Genomic DNA, 15,538 nt, shown 5'->3' with positions numbered 1-15,538 from the left:
TAAGTTTGCATGAGTGATGGGCAGTGGGCAGAGTAATGGTACAGAGAGGGGGAGGGGGAGTGGGGATCTGGGAGGCATGGCTAGGGTGGGCAAGGGGTGGTAATCTGTTGCAAAGGCACTGCCAATACTCTATGCATCTTGCTTACTTTTGCCACACCCCTTTGGGTCCACATGGACTTGCATTTTGGCAGCACAAATGGAGTATAGGATTGGGCAGTTACTCACATATTAATATTTGAGAGTAAATATAGTGATTTATAGTTCCACGTCCAACTTCCAGCTCAGTTGTGAATTCATTCAGTAAAAGATCCCAATCTCAGCCTCGGGCCCAGATCAAACATGCAATAACCCCCATAGAAATGGGTATTTGTCGTGGAGTAGTTGTATGTTTGGATGCAAAACCCATGTGGGCTTCCCTGTCAGTGAGTCACCTGTGAGTTTTTTTTTTACTAAAGATTGCCCAAATCCCTTTTTCACCTTGTATTGTTATTATTATATTCCAAGAGTTCTTTTAGTGTATGAGTTCCAAATTCTCCATGTGCTTTTTGAATGTACAGCTCATGACAACTCATGTGGTTTTCAATATCCATGAGTTTTGAGTCCACAGAGGATGTGAGACAGCACCCTAGACTGACTCCCAGCAAGCTCTCCTTCACCACAGCTCAAATGGTTGGCAACCTTCAGTCTCGAAAGACTATGGTATTCCCATAGTATATAAGTATATAAGTATATATACCATTCCCATATGGTATAAGACTACAGCACCCGGTATTCCCAGGCGGTCTCCCATCCAAGTACTAACCAGGCCTGACCCTGCTTAGCTTCTGAGATCAGACGAGATTGGGCATGTGCAGGGTAACAGTTGCTGCCATCCTGGCCTTGGTTTTGGCTTTAAAAGGCAGTGGTCTCCTCCCCTTCGCTTGTGGTAAGCAGAAGAGAAAGGCATGAAAGTGATTTGTGCATGAACTCTGGGTGATTATCTGGATCAAATAATGATGCAGAAAAGAGAAATTCCATTGGACTCCTGTCTCCTGTCTTGTGTCAGCAACAAAGGTCTCCTCGCCATCTGAGGAACCCTTCAAGGGGCAAGGAGGAGAGCCTTCACAGACATTTGATAGGAAGAAGCTGTCCAGGCAGCTCTTGCCAAAAATTACCTTAAACACCTGAATGTTTGAAACACCTGAAAAATTACCTGAAAGTGTTTAAGGATGTGCAGGAGCAAAGTCAAGGAATTTGGAGAAACTACATACTGGTGAAGGACAATGGCTGTTCCAGGTGCTCCAAGACAAGCATGCTCTTCCACATCTTTGGCCAGTTTCTCTTTGTAGACTGTGGAGTGGTGGTATCCCTCATGAATGGCTTGGGAATGGTGCACCAGGAGAGTTATACTGCTACATTGACGGATGTGGGGGAAGAAGCAAATGGTGAGGAAGACATGATCTTAAGTCTGGTTCCTGTTGATTGAAAAGAGTCTCTCACCGCAGCCATCTCCTGCATTGGACAATTCATCCCAAGCTATGGGTGGTGCAGACAGCCTGCTGCTGTTGAACTGTCACAGCAGGTGATTTCAGAACCAGGTAATTGCCTCTATCCCCATGAAGAGTGCTTTGGGAAGTGAGAGGACAGCCACTAATTCAGAGCAAAAAGAGCTGTAAGGAGGGATGTCTTTCCTGTCTTTGGTGTTGACCACAGAAGGGATTGCACACATACTGTAGTATTTAAAACCAACGCTTGGGAAAGTTGGGGGCAGTCAGTCAGTATGAGCAAGGAGAGCGGGAGGTTGGGGAATGCCTCTCCTACCTTCACCACTGACTGCAGTAGAGATTGGACAAGTATTGCCCTACTTAAACCCAGCTCTCCTTTTGTAGAAATCAAGCAGTGGAGACTTCAAGTGGCGGGGCGGAGGGGACGTGGCTTCTTAGGAACAGGAAGAAGCATCTCAAGTTTTCTCAGGAGTTGTTGCACGTGAACTGGGAAATGAGTGACAAGCTCTCAAAGATGACCCTCAACCTCTTCCAGACAGAGACATTGAAGTATATGACACATGCTTAGAATGGCCAACAGCCAGCCATGAGCGAGTCTTGGTCAGTGTGATTTAATAGATGCTGGTTGGGGCTGTAGAGGACACTCAGCACATGTTGAGATGGTTCATGGAGAGGTGGACCACTGTGATGGGGGCTGACTTGTCAAGATATAAACTTCCACAAGCTGAAGTGGGCAGAAGTACTCAGAGGTTGCGTCACTGAGGGGGCTGTGTGACACCCAATTCTGAAGACCAATTGGGCTGCACTTACGTTTTATGCACTTTTAAAGTAGCTGTGCTTGTAATTACCTTTTATTACACAGGAAATTGTTGTTGCATTGCCATATAGGTGATTGAAGGATAGAACTCTCCCTGTCCAAAGCATGGTCTGAGGAGAGAGGTGTAGGGGGTTCAAAAGCTGCCTGTTATTGCTTTGGGACAAGCAACTTAGGTACATACATTCCAGAATGAATGCAACCAAATACAAATGGGGCCCATTCATATCAGGTTCCATTCATTCTGAAATAGATGCACCATGGAACAAATGGGACAGATGACAGGTAACGACGGTGTGTTTTAGGAATGATGCTGCATCAGGGGCCGTATGGTAACAAAAATGGCAGCAGTATGTTGAAGCTTCTTCCTGGATCTACAGTAACTTTACACTTCTTTTGATCCAAAAAATAAAATTAAAATTAAAAATGAATGAGGAAAATCAAAATGAATTAAAATTGCAGCAAAACAAAACCATTTAAATAAATTGATTTAAAGCTTTTTTTAAAAAAAAAAAAACAAACAAACATGAGCATTAGAAAAATGAAAAACAATTTTTGCAAGTACCTAACAGGAAGCCTCCAGGAGGCTTCTTTCCATGTGTTGTTCTCATTTAAAAATATGGACCAGGACACAGTAGGGAGTACCCCATGTAAACATAAATACAAGGAAGCTTACAGTTCTGCCACAGTAGCATTTTGCACAAATTCAGAAAGAAAATGACACTTCCAGCACTGCAAAGTGCAGCCTGAATTCTGAAAAGCCAAAATTCGCAAACCAGTTTTTTAAAGGTTGGAATGTATTTACACACACACACACACACACACACACACACACACACACACACACACACACACACACACACACGTACATCCCTGAAGTGCTGGAACCCACTCTCCAAACTGAGACTTCATGGATGACTTCAAGTATCTTTAAAATCTTTGAAAGTGTTTAAGGTAGAAAACAAAGTAAAACTCCCATGCACTGATTACTGTACTTAAAACTGTTTTTCCATTGGACAGTGCTACTGTGCTGGCTAAGGAAGGACATTGTTTTTTAAGCATTTAAATCCACCACTGTCATGGTAATTTACTCATGCATTTAAAATTATTGGCTTGTATACTTTGCAAACCAAGGGATTAACTTTATCTGATGGATGTCACCTATTCAAACGGTTCCCTGAGTGGAGTGTCTTTTTCAACAAGGTATTAAAAAGGCTCAATCTAGAGTATTGCTTTAGGCGCTGATAGGCCAGTATTCTTTCCTCGGAGCTGCAGACATCTGTGCTGTAGTTGGGCTACTTCTGCACAATTGAGCTCTGGACCTTTACTCCATCCATCCTTCAAATTATTCCTGCTCTCTCTCCTGCTAGTCTCTCCTGCTAGCTGATGTGATAGTGACAATTTATCTAATTTAATTCCTTTAATTTCCATTTTTACATATAAACATTTTTTAAATCTATAATTCTCTAAAGTCTGCTTCCTTCCCTACAGATATAATCTGAACATCATCATCATCATCAATGATTTTATTCAATGCTGAGGTCTAACTGTGTGAGACATGGAGATCTAAAAATTGTGTGTATGTCCAGATTGGGCTGGTTCAGAAGACACTTTACCTGTCTGACCAATCCCATGCAATAAACAATGAGTAGACTCACTGCATGTAAGGGGTGGATCAGATGAACTGCCTCCCCATGGAAGAGTAAGAAAAGTAATTAAGAGAATGTTTGTTTCCTCACCTAGGAGCTACCCTTATGTTGGTGCTGGAAAGTAGGTTAGGATTGCGCCTAAGTGAAATGACCCAAATTCTCCCAGAAGGGAGAGTTGGAACCAGGATGTGCGCACTTCATGAGCATGCATCACATGGGACTGACTGGATGGGTCAAACAGGTCCAATCAGGTCATTTACCTGGATTATTGTATAAGTATATCCTGCTCAAGTAAACTGGAAGTAAAAGTGTTTCACAAGAACTTGACAGAGGACATTTTTACAAGGTCACTTTGATCATGTGGTGACACCACTGGAGTTCTTTACTGGAGCAGATATCTGTTTTTTTGCTATGCAGTGAACTCTCTATTTAACTGATTTACAGCCCAATTCTATCCACTACCTTTGGTAACAGTGCATCCCCGCCAATTGGACGCACATTGCATCCAATGTTGGGAGGGAGAGATCTGGAGCCTGAGAAGATGTAAGGAAAAATGTTTTCCCTTTGTGTAGGCTTCCTGGTGACCCATGGGTCTCCTTGGACCTACACTAGCTAAATAGGTGGTGCAAGTCTGAGTAGTGAAAAGGGGAGGGATGGTTTCAAAAACAGGAGGTAGGTCCTTGTGCACTCTGGTGCCATGAGGATCCACCCCTCCCTCTGCTGACATGCTGCTGCCCTCCTGCCTCCCTGTTCCAAAACTTCCCTGATCCTCCCCCTTCCTATCCCCCTTCAACTTACTGAGAGTAGTGAAGCCTCTGGGAGCTGCTGCTGTGAGTACCTCTGTTCATCTGTGGCAGCAGCCTTGCACTGCCAGAACACGTCCCAGCGATGCAGGTCTGAAGTAGGATTGGGCTGCTTTAGAGGGGAATGGGTGTTGGTTAATTTCAACAGTCAATTAAATCCACATGCATTGAAGTCAATGAAGGTGTGCATGCACAAAACATATATGACTAGATTTGAATAAAGAAGAAAACATCTGTGGTTTTCAAAGTCTGTTAAATCAAGGTCCATTAAATCGCTGTGTAGGTGAAAGTTTGTGGATCAGGAAAAGGTCCCATGTGTTGCATATAGAAGATCACAGATTAAACACAGTGTAACCCCATCCCCAATAAGGCAACCCCTGCTCATTGTTTAACCATCTCAGGAACACTCCAAATGTAAAGTGGGTTCAAACCACTTTTACTGTCATGGTTACTTCTCAAAATCCTGGTTATTGTGGCCTCAGTGAAATGTCACGTTATGAAATACCATAATAACCCTAAGAGCACAATCCTAAAATGAATGGGCTGGCACATTTACCTTGAAAATGCGGTAAAGCGCTTTTGCGCCACCGGGAGAGAAGGAAGGCCGGCATGAGCCCTGCTTGATCGGCCTAAAAGATAAGCCTGCGCTGGCCAGCGCAGGGGTCTGGGAAGGGCATGGGGAGTCCGGGAGGGAGGTGCTTCAGGGTGGGGAAGGACGGGTGATGGGTGGCCCCATGGGCAAGCAGCCGGTGAGAGGGCGGGGACAAGATCTGGCACTTATGCTGGATCCTATTCCTGTTTCTGGGCAACCCAGAGCAGCTGTCAGCTGCCCAGATCTGCGCCACCTCTTGAGGGCACGCAAATCCGAGTAGCCCCATTGGGGCTGCTGTGGCATTACCCCTTGCCCCGGGCTAAGCTGCAACTGGCTCCAATCCTGCCTTGGATGGGGGGCAAGCCCACTGGCCTGCCTGCTTCAGGGCAGGTTAGGATTAGGCTGCCCATCACAGATCCTTAACCCATTGACTTTACAAATAAGTCAGAAATCTTTGGAAAGCTATCACCACAACAGTGTGGTGCAATGCCTGATGCACATACATTGAAAGACTTTCTTTTTTATGATACTCTCGATTAATGGAGATGGGGAAAAGGGAGGATAATTAAAAGGTGCCTGTGAATTGCCTACATCCTCCTTTTTAATAATGCAGGAGAAAGTTTGTGGTGATGATGTGTCTCATTACTTGCCTATAATGTTAATTACTTCTGATTAGCCGGCAATCCCCCTACGTGATTCACAAAGCCCTATTGTTAAGCAAATCTGCAAATCTGTTTGATTTAGGTGAAATGAGAATGTGAGAGGTTGTACAAAATGAAGGAGAAAAGAATAAATGAAAAGATACTGGCATAATTTGTGGCTCTGATGTTACAGGAACGCCATGGTTTAGAGCAGCCAACTTGGTGGATAGATACAGTTTCAGAGAGGGAGGATTCTGCAGAGAGATTAGATCAGCTACAAATTGCTAAATCTGATGACTTAGATAAAAATTTCACCAGAGGCTTTAAAAGAGGTAGAACATGTTTGCTGTTGCCCCATACCTGGTAAGCAAGGTAGAGAATAATTTGCAGTGTCAAGTTACCTGCAGTCATTTTCAGGACTTTGTACGCACACATGTGCACTCGCATTCTCTCTCTCTCTCTCACACACACACACACACACATTCTGTACAAAGGAAGTTGACATTCTGCATATATTTATGCATTCTTTCCTATTTAAGTTAATGATAGCTGGGGAAGAGAGGCAAATAACTGTCAAGAGCACTGAAATCCTTAAGTGGAGATGGTGTGGAAGGTGCATGGTGTTTGCTTTCTCTTTGAAATGACTAAATTAAAGAACCAAATGAAACATTACCTTGCCACACATTCATTACCCTGCCCTTGCCTTCTGAGGTGCAATGTACATCCACTAACTACCCAATCCAATCCAGCACAGGAGCAGCAGCTCCAAATGGCCAACACCAGATCCTGTGCTGGATCTGAGCAGGCTGGAGGTCTCCTTGGGGGAAAGGGGACATTTGTCCCCTTACCTCAAGTAAAGCCCCAGCCTGCTCAATAGGGCTTCTTGAATCTGTGGCTTCCAAGCCAGCACAGGAGAATCGGATTTGGAGGAAGAGGCCTCTGCCAGTCCTATACCCTCCTGTGCCTGTTCCTTTCCCCATTCTGCACTTCGCCTGCCCAGAAATGCCTCCCTCCAACTCCTGCCACCACCCCCTTGCCACTTGGTGCTCGGCCTCCTCTCTACCGATGGGGTGGCACAGGCCTCTTCTCCTATGCCTTGTTTACTTCCAGGGTGGCGCAAACATGCCTTGTAGCACGTTTGTGACACCCACAGCCGGCACTGCCGTTGCAGCGCCAGCATTAGGGCACCATAGAATTGGGCTGCCCAGCTGCAATTCTATTCTTGCGTACCTGGGAGTGGGCTGCATTGATTATAATGGAATTTACTTCTGAGTAGATATGCAAAGGATTGGGCTCTAACAGTGGGTTCTACAGTTAACTTTCATACCACAAAGGAGCTCTGGGGAAAGTCGTTAGAAGAAGGAGAAATGAAAACTTTCCTTTTAGCTCAATACTACCTAAATCCCTGCATGGCTCTGCAGCGGCACTGGTACAGGATATGCTGCATCCTGTAGAGCAGCAGTAGGAGAGTTTGCATCGCTATAAGTCCTTGTGGGGGCAGGGGGAGGCAGCAGTAGGATGCACTCACCAGTCCCTGCAGCAGCTGTCATGGGGTGCGGGGAGCCCCGCGTGAGTGCCTGCAGGGATTGCACTCCACTTCCACGCACTCACTCCACTTTCACTTCTAGAGCTAGGGAGCCCTGCAGGTGCTCGCACAGGGCTCCCCGCACCCCTGAAAGGCTGCTGCAGGGACTGGTGAGTGCATCCCAGTTCCTGCAGCCCCGTGAGTGATGTGATCCTGGGGATTGTGTTGCTGCCTCCTCCCTGCCTGCCCCCACCCTTTAAGGGGAAAGAGGCCAGGGCCTTTAGGTTGGGGCGTCGCGATGCCCCACTTTGAAAACCACTGCTGTAGAGGATTTTTGACTGCTGGAGGCCTCCTCGGTGTAAGGGGCATGAAAATGTCATTTACGTTTAAGAAGTAAGCAGTTCTCCATTCAAATTTGGAATGTTGAACTCCATAGATCAATTGGGGGGGAGGGACACTGAGTACATGGTTCACTGAAAAATGTGACCTTCCTGGCCTGTGGATCTGTAGCCTCTTGCCATCAGTCCTGTAAAGAGACTTTTGGTTTCATACCCAACCAAACCCAACATGGGTTTTCTTAACATATCTAAGTGGCCAGTGTTGGCAATACAATATCAAACTATATGAGTTTTGTGTCAGATCATGCAGAGCTCTTCTTATGTTCTTATTTCTACTTATGTACAAAAACATACATAGGCCTTTGCTAGGCTTAATCCCATTCCTACTCTTATCATGACATGCAATAAATACTGAAAATCCCAGATAATTTTAGGATTTGAAAATACAGAGATGGATGAGATTAGATAACACATGACACCTTTTCTGGGCATCAGGTCATATCTCTGCAAAACCTGGGAGGGCGGGAAACTGCAACACCTGTTGCACAAGGATGTTGCGAGGATTAATTAAAAATCCCTAAACAGCTTTGAAGTATCATTACTGGTCTGATTTCAAAGAGCTGATCAGAAGCAAGTTAAGAGGCTAAAAGGAAGCGATTAAATAGCATGAACGAAAAGTGTTAACATATTGTTGCATATCCATCAGGTACAATGTCAGTATTACTGTTTGATCCACTGGACTGGTGTCTGCTGGCTAGGTGTCAACACTGACAGCAGTAGCAGGCATAGAAGTGAACAGAAAGTTGTGTATACCTCTCTCTGAAACCCACAGCTCAATTGCTGAGGTTAGTGAAAGTCTTCCAGTAGGTGGGATTCCAGGTTTATGCAAATCTGTACCCAGCTTTTCTGCCTGCATGCATCAAAGTGATAGATTCATTTGACAACACGAGACAGGCTAGCCCAAGATCTCCTGATACTCAAGGCAGGATGCCAAAACCCCTTAGCCCGGTGGTTCTCAAGCTTTGAGGGAGCTTTACTCCCTCAGTAAGTTCTTTCAGGGGAGGGGCTAGGGCAGCGACGCAACACAGTGCACCCCAGGATCATGTTGCTAAGGGGGGGCAAGGGGGTGCTCCTGCAAAATGGAAGTGCTTTGCACCCACTTTTTCTGAACGTTCCAAGCCTCGGGGAGTGCTGCAGAAGGCTGTGCAGGACTCCCCGCACCTCCTGCAACCTGCTGCAGCCCTGCCTTCATAACGTAAAAGCACCCCCCTCGCCCCCATACAGACAAGATCCTGGGGATCACTTCCCTACCTCTCCCCTTCCCCCGCCCCTTAATGGGATGGGGGAACCTTTACACAAACTGGTGGATCACGACCCACTGGTTTGAGAACCACTGCCTATGATATGCCAGCGCCTGTTCCTCACACTCTCCAGTGTTCTAGCTCAGCACTCCCTCCCCTCCACATTTCCTCTTCCTCCCCTCTTCCTTTTCCAATCCAAGGAATAGAAGGAGAGCAGTAGGGGCAAGTGAGTGGACAAGTAGCCCCCCCCCCCAACCAATCGACTATCTGAGGCAGGCTAGCCCATTTGTCCTCATTGGTGATCCAGTTCTGACACGAGATATTGTGAAATTAATTAGCACTTCTATTTTCACCTCTGCCAGGCTGCAATTCTATCCACACTTATCTGGAAGTAAGCTTACTTCTGAGTAGACATGCATAGGGCTCTCATTCACTCTGGGGCACCTCCAGCCCAGCTCTGTTCACATCCCTGAGTCACACCCACCAGTACTGATAAAGACAGTCTTACTTCATTAGGTCAGAAAGTCCCTTCTGTGCTCATTTCCCAAGGAGTCTGTGTTTATTGGAGGAACGGAGAGGCTGTGCAGATTGAGTTGCTTCAGAAATTCTCTCTTCAATTCATAAGTAAACATACGTATATTGTAATACAGCAAGGCAGAAGTTTAGTTATAACGAGAGATGATAGTATAATTAAACTTTTGAAAGCCATAGAGACTTCTCCAAAGGTCCTGAGACAAAGATCTTCAGGATAGCAACTCTCTTAATGTGTCCCTTGCACAGACCTTAGCACATTGTCAAAACTTCATATAGATGGCTTGGAGAGAATGGTTGTTTCACACACCCCTTTATGGTGCTGGCCAAGACATACCACGTAGTGGATTCTTTCCAAATGAAACTGTTTTTAACAGTTTTCAACAGGGAGTGTTACGAATCCTGTGAGTTTGCCCAGCTTGAGGAAGGCTCTGAAGCTGAGTTGAAAGATCCTTTCAGTATCTGAGACAGGGACTGAATCCTTTTTTTTTTCCCCCTAGTGTTTGTAGAAAAAACCTATAGCAACATTCTCCAAAGCAACAATGCAAAGACACTTCTGGATTCAAGCCCATGAATCCCCTACAACTCTCATCACTATGTTTTTGTTTGTTTGTTTGTTTGTTTGTTTGTTTGTTTGTTTGTTTGTTTGGGGGGTGTTGTTTCCAAAATTTCTTGATTAAAATAGCAAATTATGGTGTTATATGTTTTAATCCAAATTCTTATTCAAAATTGTACAAATAGCACAATAAGCATTTCAACTATGACTTCTGTATCATTTAGATCGTTACCAAACATATATACCTACATATTCATTGGTTTTCCAAGCTTCTCAAAATTACAGCACCATACTTACAAGCAGAATTTTTGCTTTATCACAGTATCCCTCCTTTGCATACCAGAATGGCATAAAATATGCCAAAAAGCCATAGAAATCAATCAAGTCAAGGTGCAGTACAATATAGAAAAAATAAAATCTGAGAAAGGCTTCACTGAGCCTTGCTTGGTTTTCCAAGCTTGAGAAGCTTGGAAAATGCAGCACAACACAGTCAAGCACCACTCAGACAAGCCTCAGAAAAGGCATTTACAGAGAGTGGCTTGGGGCAGAGGGGAGATCCAGATCCATGCACATTCACCTGATCGCAGATCACATACAGATCACAGTTTAGAACTCAATCGCCTCACCTCCAGATTACAGTACAATTACAGTGAAGTGAAGAAAAGCAAAAAGGAAGCAAGGCTGGTCCGAACTGCAGGCTTAGCTCTTCCTTCTCGGTGCCTCTGTTCAGGCATTTGCTTTCTCCTCACCCACTCATGTCTCTTCCCCCCCCCCAGCTGCCGCACATGCACACACCCTCTAGCAGATACAGATGGTGTTTTGCTCAGCTGCTCCACCATCGGAAACCTTCCAGGACTCGCTTCCTTTGGGAAAACTACTTGTAGATTCCTCAAAAGTAAGCAGAAGTGGTGTTATCTCATTAAATGAGTGGTTTTTCATGTTTTCATCTTAATATCGTTTTATATTGCAATTTGAGCAAAATTCTCATTATTTCACATTCTGTGTTGATCCCCAAAAACACACACACACGCACAAAAACATACTCATCACCCTGAGTGAACTGGCATGGTAATGAAGGCTTTTGCATGTGTGGGCATTAAGGAATTGGCTCACATATTCAGGAGACTCCAAGAGACTTTTGGACTGTACCACTTCATGCCCTAGCTGGGAGAAGGACATGATCTAAAAAAAAAAAAAAAAAAAGACTCACAGCATATAGAAAATGAGCATATCAGGGAGAAAGGTTCAGCTCGGCCTTCTCTCTGGCATGCCTTTCGTATGTTCAGGGAATTCTGCTCTTCATTTTTGCCATAACAGTCTCCCCATCTAAAGTCTGAGTTGGTATCATCCAAGAGCTGTTGAAAAAATTTATTTTGCTGAATTGACCTCTTAGCCCAATTCACAAAACCAATTTTCAAGATCACCATGAGTAGAAAATTCACCACAAATTCACTACAGGGCTGCAAGGTGCCTGGTCACCAAAGTCATCACCATATCGCAGTGATTGTTACTATTTTTTTGATAGCGTTGAGGGCCAAACTTGATAAGATGATGGTGATCTGTGATTGTATTTTCTGTCTTATTGTTTTTTGAAAAAAAAACAGCTGTAGGACATGAGAAAATTTGATCAGGATAGGAAGGGTGGTTAACCCTTTTCATCAGGAAAATAGCATGGAAGGAAAGGGTTCACGCCCCCCCCCTCGAACTACTTGCTCCATTAGGAATTCACATGTCCTTTACTATCCTGGACCATTTAGGCCCTTAAGGATCAAGGGTAGCAAATGCCTGGAAACAGTGACGCTCTTCTCATACTGGTAAGATTTCAAAGCAGTTATTGTCAGTGATGAGTTCTGGCTCCACAGAACATTCCAAACAATCTTCATGGCAGCTCCCCTCTTCCGTGTAACAATACTTTGCATGCTTTGCATCTGAACAGCACCTTGGAGTGTTAAAAGCACCACATACACATAATGACAGGTGAGAGGCTGAGGCTGAGAGGGAATGGCTGAAGGCTGCTAATTTGATGATGATGATGATGATATTTTCACACAGTCAGGTAGATGATATTGACTGGTTTGCTTTACCAGACACTGAGTCCTTCCCAAGGACCTGGGATGCCTGGTTTTTTCCTATTTTGATGTTACAAATGTTGCAGATGTAAGCTGTTCCCAGTAAAGCTGCTTTATGCAGTTGATTGATGGTAATTTATGTGCTGTTCAAGTGCTCTTCAAGGTTTTTTTGGAATAGCCCCAAGGGTGCCAATCACCACTGGGATCACTTTGGTCTTCTTCTGCCAGAGCCTCTCAATTTCTACTTGTATATCTTTGCATTTTGCTGTTTTTTCCAGTTCTTTTTCTTCTACTCTGCTGTCACCTGGTATTGCTATATCAATGATTTTGACTTGCTTTTCTTTCTTCTCAACTCAGTTACGTCTGGTGTATTGTGCGGTAGGTGTTTCTCTGTAGTCAGAAATCCTATAATATTTTGGCATCTTCATTTTCAACAACTTTTTTAGTTTTTTGGTCCCACCAGTTTTTGACTGCAGGTAGCTTGTATTTTTTACAGATTTTCCAGTGTATCATTGTTGCTACCTTGGCATGCCTTTGTTTGTAGTCTGTCTTTTTACAGCAACTAATTAGGTGGTCTACTGTTTCAACTTTTTCTTTACAGAGGCGGCACTTGCTGTTGTTATTTTTTCTACTTTTCCTTTTATTGCATTTGTTCTTAATGCCTGTTCTTGTGCAGCCATTATTAGATCCTCTTGTTTCTTTCCTCAAGTTGCCTTTTTTGAGCCACTGCCAGGTTTTGGTGATGTTTGTTTTTCCAGTAATATCTTACAAATATTGACGATGCAGTGGCTTATTTCCCCACTTTTCTGCTCAATTATTTATTCTTTTTTATAAGCCTGCTTTGTTTAGTTGGTATTTAATAATTTCTCATTGTTAACCATTTTAAGTGCATCCTCTTGGCTATCCTTTACATATTCTTCGAGGCCTTTTTTTTCTTCCTCTACTGTTTGATGGACTTGTAGCATTCCTCTTCCACCTGAGCGATGAGGGAGATACAGTCTGTTAACATTACTATGGGGTTGCAGAGCATGGTTGATGGTCATTATTTCCCTGGCAGTCTAATGTCTCTAACTCTGCCTATGTCCAGTCTACTATTCCTGAAATATATCTGATGACAGGTATAGCTCAGGTGTTAATGGCTTGTATGGTGTTCCCACCATATAACAACAACAACAACCAACCACTTTTCAACTAAAAGTTCACAAAGTGGTTTACAGAGAAAAATCAAATAATTGATGGCTCCCTGTTCCAAACGGCTCACAATCTAAAAAGATGCATAAGAACACCAGCAGACAGCCACTAGAGAAGACACTGCTGGGGTGAGGAGGGCCAGTTACTCTCCCCCTGCTAAATAAAAGAGGAGCAGAGCACCCACTTGAAAAACCTCTTACCCAGTTAGCAGGGAATCCTAAGAACACACCTGTGCCTATAACCTACCTGAGATTGTGTCATTATGACTTTCTCAGGGTTCATCTTGGTGGGAGGGAGCCCAACTATACATGCATGCAAATATGTTCTCTCTCTCTCTCTCCACAGAGTGCCTAGCAAACCCACTCACCACCAGGTAGGGTGGCCTGGTAGGCAACATGGCCAGCAGCTGCTGTGTGGCAATCTGGGGAGGTGGGGAAGGGAATTCCTATCCTCACTTTCAGGCACCAAAAGATAACACTGGAGAAAGGGGGCACCATTCCCAGCACTGTGCAAGCGCATCATTTCCAACTGGGCAATCACACTTGCTCCAGTTCCCTGCCCCATTTTCAAAAGCCACTTTTCAGTCCAACACTGTGAGCTACAGGGTGCTTGCTGCAGTACTCCCTGACTTTGCCACTCCCTCTCAATGCCTCAGGGTAAGGGTAGGAATTCCCCTTCCCCTCAATCACCACACAGTGGAGTCAGTAGAGTTTTGCCTAGGGAATTGCCAAGTTTTACCAGTCACAGCTATGTCAAATTCCAGACCAGAACTCAAAAATTCAGCAGGGTGGGTACTTTAAAGACCACAAAAAGAACCAAAAACAGACTGAAATGGGAATTAGACCCTGGCTGGTATAATACCTCCTCTCGCATGCCTCTCTGCCCCTTCCCCTTTTCATGCTTGGAAACCCAACTCCTTGACTTCCTTACTTGCCCAAATTGGCATCGTGGAGGAAACACAGCACTCAGTGACAGAACCCAACATGTGCAAGGGGGTGGGTGGAATTAACTCACAAATAGGGTGTTGCCTGAAAACGAGAGCATTTTTAAGTGAAAATTAAAAAGCATGTAAAGTTACCTCATCCCAACTGTGAAGGGGCCCCTCCTCTGCTTCTTTGTGCGAAAGCCTGTAAAACCTGCCAAGCATTTAATTTTTTTTTTCATACAGTAGCACTTGACATCTCCAAAGCATAGTACAAACATTAACTAATTAATCCTCACAATATCCATTTGAGGTAGACAATTAAGTACTAGAGATGGAGAAAATGAGATAACAGAGGATGCTAAAGACAACCTTTCAGAAGAGGTCCCTCATTTTGGGTAGCTGGCTTCATAGCTGAATGCCGTAGGTGAAAAAAACATTCAATCTGGAGAGAAAAAAACACCCACCTCTCAGGAAATTAAATTTTGGCTCTGAGTGTAAGGACCAAACCACACTTTGCTTTAAGTACTTGCTTCTCAATGGTGTACTTGATTTTAATGCTGAAAGGGAGCCCAATTTTGGATTGGAACCATAGCATATAGAAGGGATCTTTAACCCTGAATGGAAGTTTTCCTTCCAAGAGAAATTGCAGCCACTAGGGGCCCGCTAGGGTCCTGGTTCAGGAGCATGGCAGAGGCCTTGTGATTGTGATCTGCCCCATGTCACAATCCCAATCTGTATAACACAAATTCTCCTCCACTGCATTATTTTAAACACAAGCAAAGAGTCAGAGAATGCGCTTAAAAACGAGATTACCATGAAAAATACTAGCATGGATATTTCATTTAGAATATGAGGTTCAGCATCACTTGGTAGCTGCTCAGTCTCCAGACACCTCCAAAGGTTCATTGCTGATCTTAAGACCATATATGTGCTCAAAGTGGTAGTACCACTCTTGGGGGCCATCCAGCTATGGAGAGCACCCTAAAACTCAGAACCAGCTCTGTTGTGGGGGAGTAACTCTGCTGTATCTCTAAGGAGGCTGCCTAGGTGAGTCCTTACTAGGGATGTGAACTCGAGTCAGCTGATTCAAGTCTGAGATGAGAAAAATCAGTGTTTTTC

General features: G+C 44.3%; 1 pseudogene; it reads right to left on the bottom strand.

Annotated features, from left to right (window-relative positions):
* Positions 1 to 753: 753 nt before the first annotated feature.
* Positions 754 to 873, bottom strand: LOC136658035 (5S ribosomal RNA; annotated as a pseudogene).
* Positions 874 to 15,538: the final 14,665 nt, after the last annotated feature.

The sequence above is a fragment of the Tiliqua scincoides genome, chromosome 7, assembly GCF_035046505.1.
Source record: "Tiliqua scincoides isolate rTilSci1 chromosome 7, rTilSci1.hap2, whole genome shotgun sequence".
Classification (NCBI taxonomy): Eukaryota; Metazoa; Chordata; class Lepidosauria; order Squamata; family Scincidae; genus Tiliqua; species Tiliqua scincoides.
Note: the sequence above shows the minus strand (reverse complement) of the source record. Positions and strands in the feature narration are given on the sequence as shown.